The sequence below is a fragment of the Scylla paramamosain genome, chromosome 12 (genome assembly GCF_035594125.1).
Source record: "Scylla paramamosain isolate STU-SP2022 chromosome 12, ASM3559412v1, whole genome shotgun sequence".
Taxonomy (NCBI): domain Eukaryota; kingdom Metazoa; phylum Arthropoda; class Malacostraca; order Decapoda; family Portunidae; genus Scylla; species Scylla paramamosain.
The window spans coordinates 1237501-1256263 of NC_087162.1; the positions used below are offsets into that span (position 1 = coordinate 1237501).

General features: G+C 45.2%; 1 long non-coding RNA gene across 1 annotated transcript in view; it reads left to right on the plus strand.

Moving 5' to 3' along the window:
• LOC135105379 (uncharacterized) overlaps positions 1-9625 on the plus strand; it is a 32131-nt gene extending 22506 nt beyond the window's left edge. Inside the window, exon 4 of the long non-coding RNA XR_010270820.1 lies at positions 6696-9625. This is a non-coding gene — a long non-coding RNA (uncharacterized LOC135105379). The remainder of the gene's footprint in view (positions 1-6695) is intronic.
• The last annotated feature ends 9138 nt before the right edge of the window (positions 9626-18763 follow it).

Here is an 18763-nt window from a genome sequence, read left to right on the forward strand (position 1 = left end):
TTAACAGGAGAACAAGTAAGCAAGTGGTGTCAAGCCGAGTCAGGTCAGTGGTCAGATCAGGGAAGTCGAGAGTGGTGCATGTTATCTTGAAGTTGGCGCTGGGAGACTGGACAGGCTGCAGGAACACGAGCGTGGGCCGGGCAAGGTTAGGTGGGCAGCGTAGCAGCTTAAATATCAAGTTGTACTGTCGTGACTGTTATACCAACTACTGAGGGTGAGTAGAGATACTGGTATCGGTTGTACACTGAACATACAGTAGCGTAGAAATTACTAGAATTAATAGTGAGTAACGATACTTGTGGTTCTATAAAGCTGAAGTAACAGTAGAAACAGTGATTGTGACAAGAGATGATGGTGGTTTTATACTGTGGGTTTATACTAATGGTGAATGGTGATGCTGTTAACTATATATTATAGTTAGGTAGTAAGAATGATAGTGATGACGACAGTGACAAAGAACAACCACAGTAACAGTACTCGTTCACTACTTACGCAACTTACAAATTACTTACAAATTCCCACATGTATTCCAACCACATTTCCCTTCCAGACGCCTCACTCACAGAAAAAACACACAGACCTACAGTTACTTAGGCATATAATGAATAGCGGCACGTCGGTGGTGAAGGGAAATACATCTAAGTCAATGGTGAGATGGAAATGCGGCCTATATTTCTCCTCGCAGTGGCTGAGGTAAATCACAGGAGCTGCCCTATTTATCTGATAAGAGAAATTAGAGTAATTAATCACGTTAGACCCTTAATTAGACGACATATTTTGATACGACGGACAGAAGGAGACCTGGATGCAAATGAAGTTCCTCTTAATTATATGGCGATTCAATACTCCAGCAAGGCGACCACCACCACCACCATCGCCGCCACCACTATTCCTGCTCCGCCTTTTCTCTGACAGCAGTCCCCAAGCTCTCTCTCTCTCTCTCTCTCTCTCTCTCTCTCTCTCTCTCTCTCTCTCTCTCTCTCTCTCTCTCTCTCTCTCATTTCTCTTTTCTTCCTTATCCAGTGTTATTTAGTCTGTTTTCGTGCGTTTTCTTTCCTTGTGTTTGGCATTTCCTCTCTCTCTCTCTCTCTCTCTCTCTCTCTCTCTCTCTCTCTCTCTCTCTCTCTCTCTCTCTCTCTCTCTTTTCCCTCTTACCTACCTACCACGCGTGCCAGTTCCAAACGTCGTAAGTTAGTTTTGGAGGCGCGAGCTTCTTTCTGGAAGGGATAATGACTCTTCAGGGCATTTGCATAAAGATTAAGTGTCTTAGTCAAAGTTCAGACGCAGTGACCTTTACTCAGCCTGCCTCCGGTGCACGTAAAGTTCCTGGAGGGTGAAGAATACCTCATGAATTACCACTTCTTCATGAGTACGCCAGAAGCAGTATTATTCAAAGTGCAGTGGATATTTCGCCCATAATCTTCCCTCCCTCGAAGGTATATGGGTAGTGTGAAGGGTGGAATTTTAGGCTTAAAGTAGGGAAAAGATAATATATTAGTCAGAGGGTGAAATGGAAGCTGGAGGAAGAGGAGGTAAAGGCATCGTTGCTAGAGAGAGAGAGAGAGAGAGAGAGAGAGAGAGAGAGAGAGAGAGGGTGCCTGTGTGTGTGTGTGTGTGTGTGTGTGTGCGTGTGTGTGTGTGTGTGTGAGGTGGGGGCGCGGTGCTTCGGTGGGTGGGTGGGTGTGTATCTCAGGCAAACGAACAGACAGGCAGACAGATAAACAGACAGCCAGCCAGACAGACATAAAAACAAGTGCACAAACACAGACACTCAAAGAGAAACAAGTAAAAGCAGACAGATGGACTGAGAAAAGAGGCAGACAGACAAACAGACAGATAGACAGATCGACTGAAGAGGAGAGAAAGTTTTCCACATTCTTCCTCCCTGTAATAACCACGATAACATTAAGCACACAGACACACACACACACACACACACACACACACACACACACACAAGCACACTCATATAATGAAAATATGACTGAATTAGATTAACGAGAGGGGATTATTTTCACAGCAGAGAGGAACGAAAAAAATTGTAATAATACTAAAGCGTGTGAAACTAAAACTGCTGACACATAATGTAGCAGACCAAGTGACGAGAGAATTATAGCGCAGTGTCCCGTCCGAAGACTCGCGGCAACCATTGACAAAGCTCTTTAATATGTTGTTTAAATGGAATGAGGTCGGGAATTTATTTATCTCGTTTGTTATTTGTACTGTTCGCATGTTTGTTTCCATTAATTTTCAGCAGGATTAAGCTTCTTCGAAATTGGAAGTGGCTCGGCCGGCAACATTAAGTATTTATTCGTCATTATTATGTAGCGGTCTGTATTTTTTTTTTTTTTTTTTTGTGTGTGTGTGTGTGTGTGTGTGTGTGTGTGTGTGTGTGTGTAATCAACATTCTTTATGCTGCAATATACATCGAGTGTAAATGTTTCGGTCATAAAATGAGATTATACACAAAGAACGAATTGTGTTAATGAAATTCGGTCAATAATTACGTTTACGCTATAAAAGTTATGAGTAGTATATAGTACGTTCATTTACTCGTATTTCTCCACCTCGTAGTACATTATAGTAATTCAACATGTCGTTTTGATACAAGAAAAAATCAGACCATATTATGCATATTTTCATGTTAAGCACCTCAGAAATTAATATCTTTCTCGTTTCAAAAAATTGGAATCATCTTAAGTGTTCATCAACAGCGTTATATGAAGCTTGAGCATAACATCATTATTCACACGTTATTATTTTTCCTTCCCCCCTCTCTCTCTCTCTCTCTCTCTCTCTCTCTCTCTCTCTCTCTCTCTCTCTCTCTCTCTCCTGCGATAACAACAATATTCGACGCTGCGTTACTTTGCATCCAATTTCCTCTTCGCGTTTACGTTAGTGTTTTTGCTCTCCAGTTGCCAAAGTATAGCACAAACTCACTAATTGGATGATGCTAAGCGTTTTACTTGGCCCAAACTAGATGCTATTTTTCTTCTCCTAGTTTCTTGAAAGTAGGAGAAGTTAATTCATTACCGAACTCTCATTGTGCGCCCCTTTCTTCGAGGCAGGTTAACTGGGGCCTCGGCTACCGCTCCGATGGGTGGTGGTGGTGGTGGAGGCGGTGAAGTGGGAGAAGGAGGAGGAGGAGGAAGAGAAGGGACAGGAGGAGTTGGGGAGAACGAGGAGAAGAAAGAGATGAAGGAGAAGGAGGCTGTGGAGATGGTGGTGGTAGTGGTGGTGGTTATGGTGGTGAGTGGAGAAACCGAGGGGAAACTCAGGGTGGCGGAAAGGTCCCTGAAGGTGATAAGTATCCAAGGTGAGCGTGAAAAGTGACCCGGAGGAATAATATGAGGAGATGAATTCAGATAAAAGGAACAGTATGATATAACAAAGGGATTCTTGAGATGTTACGGTAATGCACTAGTGGGGTGAAAATGTGATAAAATGAGGTTGATGTGACATGGGCTCAGGATGATGTGATAGAAGTGACAGTGACATGGCAGGAGTTCAAGATGATGTGACAGTACTAGGGATATATCGTGACGTGACAGAGGGTCAGGATGAGGTGACAGTAATGATGGGGGATGTGACAGAGACCATGATGTGACAGGGAACAGAGGAATGTGACATGAATCCTAAGGATATGACAAGGGTGCAGAGTATGTGACATGTGGACAGACAAGTAACAGAGGCCCAGGGGATGTTACAAGGAGCCAAGGTATGTTTACGGGCCTAGGGAATGTGGCAAGGACCAGGGGATGTGAGGGAGTCCCAGGGAGGCGTTGCGATGAGAGGAAGTGTGAGAGAAAACACGTGTATAAAAAAAAGAATTAACAGCATACCGCAGGGATAGTTGTTCCTCCGTTAAAACTATGCACACATTTGAATTGATAAACATTTAGTTGTTTAGTAAAATGGGAAGTTATATTACATGCATACAGCGACATATTTTGGTAGAAATTAAGGCACAAATAGTTACGAGTTGCTTTGGCTTTGCTTTGTGTTCAAGCGAATTAATGAAAGATAAGGGTTTGTGTATTAATGATTGCTGCGCTCGTCATTGTATTCCGTGAAAATCATTTTCATCTTTACATTTTTCCAGTAATTAATCCAGAAATGGAGAGGCAAAAGTCTCTGAGCTCACGTTGGTGATTAAAGACCAACATTTATATAATTCCTCATACCACGAGCTGCGTCTGTCTCCTTCAGGCGACGAGACCCACCGTGACCTGGCCTGCCATCCCGCCCAGGCAGCTGTAGCGAGAAAAGTAACAGCCCCTCCAATCTCTTCCGCAGCTTATGAACGAAGTATTTAAAGTGCTGTAGTAATATTGCTGAACTTTACAATAGTTCGCCAACTTCTGCAATTAAAGTAGTCGCCATTCCAGATATGTCTATGAATTTTTTCTTCACTCTATTTTGAATCTGATGACCACCGCCACGTCTGCGCCCGCTGTTGTTGGCATTAACAAGGTGCATCAAACTTTTCTAATAACTCTATAGCTAAAACGGAGGGCAGTGACGCGGCATTTGCTAATTACGAACTTTCTGTACGAGTCATGAAGTGTTCTTGGTGAACAATGACCAGGCCGTGCTGATGTCACGCCAATTTATTCACATTACCGTCTGGGAACTGAAGAGAAAGTCAGACGATACATGGTAAGAGACACAGAAGGCGACCCAGCGCTGGTGTGTGTGCGTGCGTGTGTGTGTCTGTGTGTGTGTGTGTGTGTGTGTGTGTGTGTGTGTGTGTGTGTGTGTGTGTGTTTGTGTGTGTGTGTGCACGCGCGTTTTAGGGTTGGCGGACGGGTAACTAAGTAGAAAGAGGAGGAGTGAAAGAGGAGCGATAAACACCATCTTTCCTCGCCTCTCCGCAAGCCGGCCTTCTCCTTGCCTCCTTCCTCATCCTCCTCCTCGTCTTCCTCCTCCTCCTCCTCCTCCTCCGTCAGCCCGACTCCCCTCGTCCCCTCGTGAATTCCCCGCCATTTTCTTCATCGACTGCTGCCCCGGCCCAAGAGCCTTCCTCTCTCTCTCTCTCTCTCTCTCTCTCTCTCTCTCTCTCTCTGGCAGCCCCTCTCCTCCGGCACCTTCTCGCTCGCCTCCCTCTCCCTCTCTCCTCTCTCTCCCTCCTCTCCTCGCACTCCCTCCCAGACGCCAGCAAGGAAGGTTCCCAAGCTCTCCCTCACCCACCCCCCTCCTCTCTCTCTCTCTCTCTCTCTCTCTCTCTCTCTCTCTCTCTCTCTCTCTCTCTCTCTCTCTCTCTCTCTCTCTCTCTCTCTCTTTACCGAGAACATTGGCGAGTCCGGCCTGGTGGCTATTCTTCAGGCTTCCTTCCTCCCTTTGTCTTCTTCCTCCGGTTCTTTGTAGAGTTTTGTGTGTTTTAGTGAGACTTTCTCGTTGCGCTGTAGTGGTTGGCAGCTTTTATCCTCGCCTGCGTTTTCTTGCTCTCCGTCTGTATTCTTTCTCCTTTCGGCGTGGTTTTATTGTCAAGGGGAAATGTTAAAGGTGCTTTCTTTTCAGTTCTCGCTCGCTCCCTCCTTCCCCCCTCCCACGCTTCCCTGCCCCCTCTCTCGCTCTCTCTTTCTCCCTCTCCTCTCGACTCCCTTCTGTTCTCTTCTCTCATTCCTTCATTCCTTTCTTACTTCTCCTCCTCCGCGACTCAGATCTTTCCTCTCTCTCTCTCTCTCTCTCTCTCTCTCTCTCTCTCTCTCTCTCTCTCTCTCTCTCTCTCTCTCTCTCTCTCTCTCTCTTTCATGTCTTTTCACACACGCCCACCTCCTTTTCTTCACCAACACTACCCCCTCCTCCTCCTCCTCTTCCTCCTCCTTTCTCCTCCTCCTCCTCTCTTCTCCTTTCTCTCTTTCACCAGTAGCGCCTCCCTCCTTCCTCACATCCATCTCACAACAGCTGTTCACTTTCAGCACACACACACACACACACACACACACACACACACACACATACACACACACACACACACACGTGAATGGAGCGATACAGCCAAGTTCAATAGATATTATACTCTTATTTCAGTCAATAACATGGACTTTCCACCCTCCACTCCACTTCCTTCGCCTTCATTGACTCTCTCTCTCTCTCTTTCTCTCTCTCTCTCTCTCTCTCTCTCTCTCTCTCTCTCTCTCTCTCTCTCTCTCTCTCTGGCTCTGGCCCCTCTAACTCCTTCCTCGCTCTTTACTCCCCTCTCTCTCTCTCTCTCTCTCATCTTTTTGAACGCAACTTGAGCCGGTGCTTGGTGTTAACTTTTCTTTCCCTGCCAGGGTTGAGAAACTACCCGGCTCCCCTTCATGTGTTTTTCTTAAGACTTTCATCCCTCAGTGTATACAGCACACAGGAATATAATATGTATGGTGAGTTTACCTCCTGTGAAGTAATGGATATTGGGAGTAGATTGTGGTGGATGTAAATGCATAAGAACTGGAATATAATATGTATGGTGAGTTTAATTCTTAGGAAGTAATGGGTATTGGGAGGAAACTGTGGTGGATGTATATGCAATGAGGACATAAGAATATAAGGGAATATGAAAGAAGACAGGTCTACTCGTATAAGTCTGTGTATAAAAATATATGTACCTAAATCCACTTGTCATCTCTCTCCGTAAATTTGTCTAATCTTTTGGAGCCTCTTGTTTAATTTAATGAATTATGAACACTACCATTGTTATCATATTTCAGAAAAATGTTCTCAAGAAAGAGGGAAGGAGAAAGAGGACTGTTCCAAGCAATTAATGGATAACAACGCTGCCCAGAACACAGGAAGCAGATCCAGGTCAGACTAAACTGTATTTCTTCCTGGTAACAATAACAGTGAAGAGAAAGAATAGAAAAAGAAAAGAAAACACTAATTCATCTGTCTCTCTCTCTTTCTCCTTCTCCACCTCAAAATTTGCTCCTGTTTCTGTCTGTCTTTCTCTTATTCAGGTTGTCTCTGTCCATTTGTCTGTCTGTCTGTTTGTCTGTTTGTCTACTTGTCTAGCTCTGTCCGTTTGTCTATCTGTCAGTATGTCTGTTTTGAATTTGTTATTCTGTCTGTATGTCTATCTATCTTTCTGTCTGTCTTTCTGTCTGTCTGTCTGTCTATCTGTCAGTCTTTATATATGTTATTCTCTCTCTCTCTCTCTCTCTCTCTCTCTCTCTCGATTCCCTTCTCGTGTTCACTCTAATTTTCTCTCCATCTCATTTCCCTTGTACTCCATTTTGTGTCGGCTCCCACTCACCCCTGCGGCCTATCGCCCCTCTGATCAGAATCTTTTTCTTTCGCACCAGATCCCCTCTTTCACCCTCCTCCTCCTCCGCTGCCCCCTCTCGCCTCCCTCCCTCCTTCCCTCCCTCGCCGCCCGACCCCATCATTTGCACTCTTCGATCCGCCTCCAGCGTTGCCCCTCGTCTTCTGGCTCCCCTCAGCTCCTCTGCGGTCCTTCTCTTTTTCCTGCGCCGTCGTTTACCAGCAGTGAATTTTCCTCCTCTCCTTTTCTTCAGATGTCAAACTCAGCTGGCTCGTGTTCGGCGGCCGGAGCCTTGCTGGAATATATTTGTGTAGTATTTATTTATGTAGTAGTATTTCTTCTTATGGCGATGTTGATCTAATTATTCCTCCTGTCGATTAAGTTCCTTGGGGCTCATTTCCTTCGTTTTCGTGGCCTGATTTTGTGTTTTCTTACTCCTATTTGCACTGAAACCTGTTATCCTTTTATGATCTGTCTTTCCAATTGCGGTTTGATCATGAAAGTGCTTGTAATTTTCTCCCCCCCTTAAGTGCATGTTCAGTAACTACGTAATCATGCATCCCTCTTGATTAAGGTGAGAGAAACATATACTATTTATAGGGAAAAAAATACCTATATCAAGTTATGAGGTGAGGGAAGTGGCCGTGTGGTGAGCGTTAAGTGAGGTGAGTGTTGACAGGGGTGAGGAAAGCCACAGAATGTATGGAGCGAGGCGAGGAAGAGCAGGACGGGAGGTGGAGAGGCTGAGGCTAAGGAAGTTAGGGTGTGTCAAGGGTAAAGCTGGAGGGTGAGAAGAGAGGGAAGGAGGCGGAAAGGGAAAGGGAGGACAGAAGGTACAGGGAGGGAAGGGAGGAGGTGGTGGTGGAGTGGGTGGGCGCTGTGTGCTGATATGAAGCAAACTTGAGCAAATATGTCATGTCAAATCACCATGTCATTTGAGAATAGTTTACATTAGTGTATATTAAAAAGAGTGACAGTTTTAAAGCGACGAGTATCATTTATATTATAAGTATTTTTTCTACATTTGATGTTGATTTTTCCCTTTTTCCCATATGAATAGCTTCATATTTTCTTTTTTTCTTATCTTTCTCTAAATCATTATTATTTTGTTTCTTTTTCCAACCACATTAATGTTTCCCTGTAATTATCAGTCGTATTTACTTCTGCTTTTTTCTTGTTTCGCTTGATTACCAAATGCGTATTTCACACCTTTTTACTTTTTATTAATGTTATCTTTTTTCTCTCATTTTATTCTTTTCTCTTTTACCGCATAGTTCGTCCTATTTCCCCTTTGTAATATTACTTTTATTGTCTTTCTTCTTCTCACATCCAATGCTGCTAGTCCCCTTCCTGCACTTGTTGCCCTCTTCTCTATTTTTCTTCCTATGGTATATTTTTTTCCCCTTCACTCTTCCCTCTTCTCCGTGCTTAACTCTTACTCTCCACTCTTGTTGTTGTTGTTGTTGTTGTTATTGTTGTTAAAGAAGTCACATATATGTATCTGTTTTTCTTATCCTTCCCATCTTCTTAGATCTTTACCATGTCAGTGTCATTTTCCTCTCATTGTTCCTCTTCCTCCCTCACCTCCTCGTCCTTTTCCCCCCTTCCCCTCCCAGTCATTGTCGTCGTCCGCTTGTTCTTTCTCCTCCTTTCCCTCCTCCTCGTCCTCCTCCTCCTTCACCTACTCCTCCTCCTCCTCCTCCTCCTCCTTCTCCTCCTCCTCCTCTTTCTCCTCAGGTCCAGGGGGTCGATAGTGGAGAGGACTGAAGGACCCAGCCATCGGACCTCCGTAATTGCGTTTCCGCCCTGAGATGGCCGCCTCCCAGTCTTTCTTCTGTGACAGACAACTGAATCTTTCCCCTGTTTCTCTCTCTCTCTCTCTCTCTCTCTCTCTCTCTCTCTCTCTCTCTCTCTCTCTCTCTGGCCTTCAAATTCTTTCCATCTTTGCTGTTCTCCACGTCTCTGGTTTTCCGTGGAGTGGACGAAACTTGTCACGATTGGTTCTAATTGGCGGACAAGGCTGGCGAGAAACTTGTGTGTTTTGGCCCTGTGAGCGTGTTATCTTTAATTTCGTTCGGTCGTTCAGAGAGAGAGAGAGAGAGAGAGAGAGAGAGAGAGAGAGAGAGAGAGAGAGAGAGAGAGAGGAGACGTGATAAGTGTGTGTGTGTGTGTGTGTGTGTGTGTTGCAATACAAATCAGTCATGCTCTTATAACTCATGAGAAGATAGGTGAATAACACTTACCATTTTACACCTCAAGGAGTAAGTAATAAGTGTACGATATTCTGCATACGATACCTAGCTAGTTTGAGCGGCAATGCCAGACGTAAGACAAAAGACACTGGCTGTAAATATAAAGAAATAAAATAATATATTCCACTGACTGTATTTTACTAGAAACCCATTATCCCACATTAATTAGGAATGCAAGCTTAGCCACAGGGACACTGCAGAGGTGAGTATCTTTTTTACAGAAGCGTCTGAGGAGTGGACGTGACAACAGTGGACGGGACGAGGAGTGCTTCAGGACCTCGACGTGAACTGACCAACACACTGACCATTATCCAGGCCAGCGTGTTAGGGTGTCATTTGAGGAGCATCGTTGACAATATATAAAAAAAAGTTTGCTCTATGAATTGTAAAAGATATTATATCATAGCTTCTATTCCCCTTTCATTCCCTTATAAACAATCCGCATTGTATCCCTCACTGTGACAGTATTATGTCTTCTAATACTGCTGAGAAGATGAATGTCTTCCTTGGTATTCAGTCATCATCATGTGAATAAAAGAAACATCCGGGATTTAAGTATAAGAATATTAAATAGCTCGTGCAGTGAAGAGGCCTGAGGGTACGACACTTTTGCAGCCGGTACGATAGTAACACGTGTTTAGTAACTTACCAGCAACTAACACCTAATCTTATGCATTTTTATATTTCAACGTTTCCACATAATTTTCGTTTTATCTTATTTAACTCTGGAGCATTTCTTTTCCTTCGAGGAGACTTATTTTAATGTAAGATGTAAAATAAGTACCTAGTAACTCAAAAGATTCCATTGGTTACCGAGTGGTTTTCCTGGTGAAGGTGTATCAGTGTTTACGTTCACTATTCATCATTTTCCTCTTAACAAAAGCTGCTCCCATTTACATTACCAGTGTTCCTTTGTGCTGGAAGTTACGGTGAACTCAAGACGAGGCCAGGAAGGTGTGTTACGTCATTAACAGGTAAGGAAAGCTAAATATTGTTAGGTAGTCTACTTTTTTTTTTTTTCCCGGTTAGATTTTCTTGGTGACTTGTTATATAGTGTAGCTAAGGTAGGACATGACACCTCTGATATACACACGTGGGTATTAATACAGACATGTGGGCTCGTATTAGATGAAGTATGGAGAAGTATGGTTAAGAGTACCTGGGGGGGGTGGGGTTCATAGAGGCTGATGATGGCGATGGTGGTGATGAGGTTTGTATTGGTAAGGATGCGCTACTCAATTTATGGGTGAGCACTATGCAGTTATGGTTTTATTAGAGAGGTCATATCTCCTTAATAATTACCACGCATGCTTTAGGTTAATTATGGTTAAGTTTGGCCCCACCTGTATTGAAATTGTACAGGCTGCTGTTGCTGCTGCTGATGATGATAATGATGATAGTTTTAATTCTGGTGTGATTTCATTTATTTATGTATTTATTTATTTATTTATTCCTGATTATTATTATTATTACTACTACTATTATTATTATTATTATTATTATTATTATTATTATTATTATTATTATTATTATTATTAATCTACATCTTTTTTTTCAAGCAACACGAAAAGAATCTGACTACGGTAAAAATACTCCAGCTTGACCTCACGTGTTTATTACTGAGTAACGGAAGAAGGGGGAAAGGAGCCGAAATTCGCCTGTCGAGGTGGCGGGTGGCGGCCAACACCCCTGCCCTGCGCTAGTTCCCTCGCGCCACGCAGGCCGCCTCTCCTCGCCTTGGGTTTTCAGGCGCACGTTTTCTTGCAACACATAAGAGCGACACTGGTAAAGGCTTCGGGGCTCATTCTCTGTGTTATAAGTAAATGTGGGCAATTTTGTATTATACAACAAGGTTTTTGAGGCACTGGGAAAAGAATGGGAGAAGTGCCATATCTATTTAGTAATTATTAGATTAGGATTTTAAAGTCTGGTAAAGAATTATTGCTTGAAAGAACATATAATGTGTTGTATTATCAAATTATATACAGTAACGTTATTTTATGTGTATGTAAATGAGCAATATTAACAACCATTCGTTACGTTTTCCCTAAAAGAAAACCTTAACAAGATGTGACAGCGTCCTTAATGGCATTTCAATACCGGCGTCTTCACAAAACTGGAACTTTGATACACTTGCTATTCCCACATTGCGTGATTCCGCCTCTCCTTCCTTTCTCCTCTTCCTCTCTCCCACACCCCTCTTTCCCCACTCCTTGCCCCCCCTCCCTCGCTCGCCCCTCGCCGTGCAAGTGGTCCAAATCGTTCCATTAAGCAGACTTGCGACTCCGGATTCCGGGTCATTTTGTCCTTAATGCCTGTCGTAATGTCGTCCAGGGTGGCCGCGGTGGAGGGCGAGTGTCGCAGAGACCCGTTATTTCTCACTTTGTTTGAGGGGAATGGCGTCCTCCTCTTGCCTCTCACTTCCCGTCTTCTCCAGTTTATTCAGGGTTTTTAAGGCCATAGGGCGGACGGAGTGCATGGGGCTGTGTAGGCGTGAGGAGCAAGGCGCGGGAGGGATGTCTGGCAGGGTTGAGGGAACCTTCCACGGCTGTTTTGATAATCTTCGTCTGGCGGCTAGAGGGAAAACTGAAGTCCTGAGCTCATTCACATGCATTCTAAACATTGCCTTGATGAGATTATCTGAAGCAGCCGAAATTAGATGTTTTTCTCTTGTTGGACCCGAAACCTTGCAAGGCCCCGAGGACGCCCCATGGGAACCACGCCCCTCATCCCGCCCTCCCTCTTCCGCCCCCAGCAGACTTGCGAGGCACCAATATTGCGCTATTTCTTGGATTCATTTAATTGGAAATATAACTAATCTGGAGTAACCTCGCTGTCCTGAGAAGCTTTCACGTTGGCAGGCAAGGGCTCTATAACCTGCTCCCTCCTTCCTTCCCTCCCTCCTTCCCAACACCCTTCCTTCCTCTCTCTCCCATTTCACCCACCAACACTCCCTCCTCTCTCCTATCTCTGTCCCACCCTCCAACCACCCCCTCTCCTTCTCCCCCTCCTACTCACCGTGCAACACTACTTCTTCCCCCCTCCCACCTCTCTCTCTCTCTCTCTCTCTCTCTCCTTGCTTCTCTCCCTCCACTCCCCACCTCCTCGCTCCGCGATGCGGGGAATAAGTGCCACTTATATCATGGTAATGTCGTTTCCGATCCAACCTCGGCGACTGTTCATTACTGCCGCGGAATGGCTAAGAACCCGGCAAAACTAGTGAGGACCTCAATGGCAGCTAAAATACTGCCCGTAAATTTTGCGCCAACTCAAGCGGGCATAATATGCAACATCTCAAAAGTAGGAAAAATTTCTATTAATACGAAACTGATTCCTCGGTAATGTATAGCCGCGGCGCACTAGCAGCGTTGAATGGGTATTGGAACACATGCTGATAATAAGTTGGGACGCGCGCGGGAGGAACCAGGTGGGGGAATTTTAAAGGAGATTCGAGTATTATCGCAGCACAAGAAACTGTGGACGATAGTAAAGGTGGGGAGGCTTGGAGCAGCGGCACAGGACGAAGGGGAGACCAGCACACGAGAGGAAGCGCAAGATTGCCACACAAGCAAGATGGGAGGGACAGAGGCGTGCCATTATATGCGAGGGAGATTGAGGAAATGATACCTGTCTTAGTGGGTGTGTGCTGGGGCGGCGGCGGCGGTGGCGGTGGCGAGGGCGGTGGTGGAGGCCCTGGTCTACTTGTACTTAAGTCCATGCCGTCCCCATCACCAGTCACCACCACCACTGTTGTCACCATCACCACCTCAAACCCCACCATCCCCAACACCTTCAGTGGGACAAGCGCAACACTGACATGCACTTAAAGGATGACTGCATATTTCATTAAGGCGGAGTAGCTTATGGAGTATTCTATATCCTTTCCAAACACGAATGCCTATTTGCTGAGCCTTTCCAAATTGGTGATATCGCTGCTGTGCCATGCGGGATATAAAGGCCGAAGGAAGTTGAGGAAGTTTACCTCTCAGGGTACTTTATTCTAAGAGCATTCGGGTTTGCCTTCGTTGGTATGGAGGTGGCAAGGTTGTGTGCAAATGTGTGACTGTCCCTTCTGTTCTTTCTCACTCTATCTTTTTTTTTTTTTGACACATTATATATTAGTACGTGGTTTTATTTCTAAGTACCTGATTCACACTTCGATGTCTCACGTCATAAAGAGTTTGCGATGCTGTATTACTCCTTTAGTGTTTTAATTCACTCATTCGTTCACTCACACACTCATCCACTCTATCAATCAATCAATCAATCAGTCAGTCAGTCAGTTAATATAAAAATCACAAGTCTTACTAAAGGAGACGGAGGCTGAGCTGGGATGTGAGTAATGTTTTCGTCTGCCAAGCAAGGTTTGCCACGTAAGGTTGTTTACAGAGGGATTAGGGACACTTTGTTTCTTTGCTTGCCTCTCATTGCTCGTGTGTGTGTGTGTGTGTGTTTTCTCTCTCTCTCTCTCTCTCTCTCTCTCTCTCTCTCTCTCTCTCTCTCTCTCTCTCTCTCTCTCTCTCTCTCTCTCTCTCTCTCTCTCTCTCACATACACACAGGGACGCTTTTATTTTTGAGGCGCGTCAGAGGGCAACACGTCAGCTCATCTGCGCAAGTGTTGATGACCTCAGGTGTCAGCGCCGTGTTACTACCGGCTTTGCTATGGTCCAGGTAATTGGGGTGACAGGTGTCCGCTCGGCCATACAGTAAACACCATTACTTCCACTTCACTTACAACGAATTTCTCTGCATTCCATGACGAGCCGAAAATGAATTTGCTATGTATAATGACACTCACCTTTATGAAGAAGATTTTTCCTTATCCATGGTCGTGAAGGAGAGTTAGGACAAGGCATGTGGTTCTCCTGTGAGGTTCTGTAGTGGGTGTAACAGCAAAGTGATTGTTGTTTCTGTGTAGTAATATCTCGTAATGATTGTCCCGTCACCCAGCAACTCCTCAGCCGCACTCCAGACCACGGAATATTGTTGAACGATCAACTTCCCATCGGCCGCCATTGATTAACGCATAGGGGGCGAGGCAGTCTTCTTGTTAGGCTTACTTTTGACACCCGCTGATTGACCTGCAGCACATGTAGCAGACTGCCGAGGCAAACAATGCGTCGCTTGTGTTTCCGTTTGGTGTTTGTCTTCAGAGAGCAAATAGTGCGGCCCGTGGTTATTCTTCTCTGCTCACTTGTCCCCCCCCATCTCCCCCCGCCAGTGTTTGACAGACAAGGAGTATTCTTTATAGAGTTATATAACAATAAGTAAAAAAATGGAAGGGGGGTGAAAGAGGGCATGCTTGTAATGGGCGTGGCTGAGGTAGGCGCAGAAGATCAAGGTAATTGGAGAAGATTGATAAGCTATGGAGATCCTTAACGGAAACAGGCCAAAGAGGAAGAAAAAAGAAGTGAAGTAGGGACAGAAAGCATGCATAGATGTCTCCTTTATGGTATGAAAAGACAATACAAATTAACTAAGCAAATCTATCATGTCTCGCTTTCATTTTCTTTAACGAGCCTCATCTAATAACAAACAGCAGGGAGGAAGTCAAGAACAGGAAGTATAGGTAGATATGCCTGAACTGAAATTTGAGAAGGCAAGAGGAATCTATCACACGAATATATCAGTGTTTCTCTTTTACCTGAGTGTTAGTCGAGCCCCATAAAAGCAATAGACAGCAGAGGAAGTCAAGAATAAGGCAAGAAGTACAGGTAGATACTGTTGAAGTGGAATTTGAGAAGGTAGCACGATTCTAACACACGAATATGCCAGTACCCCCTTTTACCTCAGTCTTGGTCGAGCCCTTTACAAGCAATAGACAGTAGAGGAGGTCAAGAATAGGGTAGGAAGTGCAGATAGATACGGTTGAAGTGGAATCTGAAAACGTAACACGAATCAACCACACGAATTTGCCAGTATCCCTTTTTCCTCGGCTATAGCAATAAACTGTAGGGAAGAGATCAAGAAGGGGCAGGAAGAATAAACATGATTAGACTGTAAGCTGAGAAAGTAACACGAATCTACCACACGAATCTACCTTTACTTGTCTTTTACTTTAGTCCTCAACGAGCTGCGAGTCGACCAGTTTACAGGTGTGTTTGCTTTACACGATCCGAAAACCACTCGTCAAATATTTAGTTCTTCTTTCTGAACAGTAAATTTTATTCTTTCCCTTTTGTTTCCCTTCTGGCGGGTCTAGTACGTTACGGATTGGTGCCATTTTACGACCGGGAACCATACCTCTTTATAATTTCAGGGCCGATGCGTGGCCGTGCAGTGCGTGCTTGGATGGAGTTTTTGAGCCAGTGTTTTCAGTCTGTCCGAGAGGCGGCGGTAACTCGGGTGATTAATAAAAGAGCAAACATCGATCTCTCCCTCCCTGTTCACCCGTGTACCTTGAATCCCTCATGAACTCTTACATAATACTCGCGACACTCGCAGGTGCTTCTCCCTCGCAGCCGCTTGTCTCCGGGTTTTCCTTGCTGATGAGACGACCGAGACATGCTTGAGTCTCGCCCTTATGAGACCCGCGAGAGGCGTCTTTCCGCGGCTCTTCGTCACCATCGCCGCGCAGGCTGCTTTCACCGGCTGTAAAAATGTAAATAAGATGAGCAGCTGATTCCACGCATCACCCGCCCAGTTTCCACTAAGAATCCCCATGATCCCGAGATGCAAACTGCCGCGAGCTCACCACCAGCACCCGTCTTCTACCTCCCAAGATCCCGGGCAATTCTTATCATCCCCATCATCGCCAGATGCAAATAAGGCTTTAGTGGTTCCCCATTATTATCTAGTCCTCTGTAGACGCGGCAGGAGCACCCCCAATTCGTTCCAGCTTCCCGCCTGAGCACCGTCTTCCCCCTTCTGCGTCCCTTTGGTAGTCTTATCTTGCCATCAGCGGGCGTGAAGGTGCAAATAAGGCGGGTGGTTAATCCTCAGCGGTGGTCAGGCTCACCACACACTGCGCCGGGATGGGGGCGACCGAGGCCAAGGAGGATGTGGTTGGGTCTTTGGTTGTGCACACAGAGGGGGAAAACATGAGTCTCGGCAAGCGCTGACCAAGACGAGAGAGCAAGGAGTGTTGCGCGGTGAGCCTGGCTGGTGTATACCGGGAGTGTAGTGTGGGAAGAAGACTGAAGAGGAAGAGGAGGAGGAGGAGAGAGGATAGTATTGAGTGTCCTGCGTTGGGAAGCTCCTTTGAGGATTTGTAATAAGGAAAGCGTGCGCCTGTAAGATTAAGCAAACATCTCTGGACTGATGTGCATTAGACTGTGGACGAAATGTTTCCTGGCATTTTACTTGTCTGCTTCCATTGGCATTAAATCGAAGAACAATTAGGAAACGCGCACTGATATAAACTGGGAGAAAACAGCATACGAGATTAATGCTAACATATCGTCGGCCTTTGGAAGAGTCTTCCAAGCGTCTCTGGTCGTCATGGCAACGAGGACGTGTAGATCATATTAAACAGAATAACATAATCATATAAAATATCATAGATAACCTCGTTCGATGCGTAGCAATTCCGTCTTAACGATCACAGATGATAAGGATCACTATAAATTAAAGTAGGATTGTTCAGACTTGTCCCATTTACCAAACTCTGTACGGCTGGTTGGTGTATGTGTGCGAAGTCGAATTTCGTCCTTACGATATCTGGGGTTGGCTCTGTACTTACCCTGCAAGCTTTAAATTACCCTCATGCCCAGTGAAAGCCTTCCCAAATGGAAGAGTTAAATCTTAGGGATTTCTCCTTGAGTTCTGAGTAAGGAGGTTGAGGAAGAGGAGAGGAAAAGAGGCAGGAATCTGATAGGCCGAAATGGAGGAGAGGAGGAAAGGAGATGGAGAAGGAAGATAAAGAGAAATGGAGGAGGGAAAACCCATAAAGGGATTAAAGAATTTGGATTAGATAGATAGGTAAATAAAAAATATATTATTTAGGGTAGTAAGGAAACTGTCACACTGAAGAAAAACAGTTTTTCCTTTCTTTGTTTTGGCAAATCTAAATGTAACGAAGAGCAGCCGTCAGGAAATTCTGACGTGGGCGGCTCTTGGAATCCTCGGATAAAGAAAAACTAAAGTCCATTAGTGATTAAGGGAAGAAATGGAGACATTTTGAAATGGGGAGGAGAAAAAAAATATTGTTGATATCAAAGAGATGAAGACGTGGAGGAATATTGAAAATTAGAGGGAACAACAAGGCAAGTTTTCTCATTAGTTATATAGATCTATCACAGAGGAATACTGATAATTCAGGGAACAATAAAGAAAGTTTTGTTATCAGCTCTGTACAAGGATGCCATATCACACATTGTCTTCACCATGTGGAGCACAGGCCGCCCTACCCCAGCAAGGCCAGGGAGGACCACGAGGACGCCCACACATGTTATCACCCTCACCCATTGTTCTTACGTCTCATGTGGAAACTGTTTCACGTGAACAAAAGTGTAAAATATACGGCTGAGCCTCGTCCTGGCCATCTCTCCCTCCCTCTCTCCCTTCCTCTCTTCAATCTCCCCCTTCCCTCCCTCCCGCGCACCCTCGCCAGCCTCTCCTAATCCCTCATTCGGCGTAAATTGGACCGTTTCACCAAATGACTAGAAGTAGATGACAACGCGGCGAGCATTATAACGTAGCGGACCAGAAATGAACTTTCCTACGGTGTAACCATCTTACCTCTCTCAGAATTCATGGAATACCTTTGTAAGCGAGGCAATAACTTACTGTCGAAGATTGCATATTTATCCCTCTCAAAGGATTTGCGCTCCGTCGAATGCGATGTATTTACACTTCCCTGCCTTAGATTATGCCGCATATATATTAGAACTGCAGCGTCTGAGGGCGGCCGGACCCAATATCTGTTTTACGTTAAATTCTCTTGCTACCCCCTTTATTTTTTTTCCTCTGGCTTGTTCTCGCGTCCTGGTCCAAGCATTTTCTTCGGATCAATGTCGCCGCATGAGGGCAGCCTCGCCTGGGGACGTTTCGGAGTCTCATTGTACTTCACTTCCTTCTCCCGAGCTCCCGAGGATATTGGTCTGCGCCAAGACGGTCGCTGGGATCTTTCAGTCAACACGACAGCCCCAGGCGACAATAATCTCCTGACGCCCGCCCGCCCACCCCTCCTGCTGCCCTTTATTCCCCGTGCTTCTTTCCCTTTCTCTGCCTCCTCCTCGTCCTTCGCGTCCTTCTCGTTCTCACCTTCGTCGTTGTCCTCCGTTTTCGCCCCTTTCTCCGCTTCCTTCCCTTCTTGCCCTCCTTG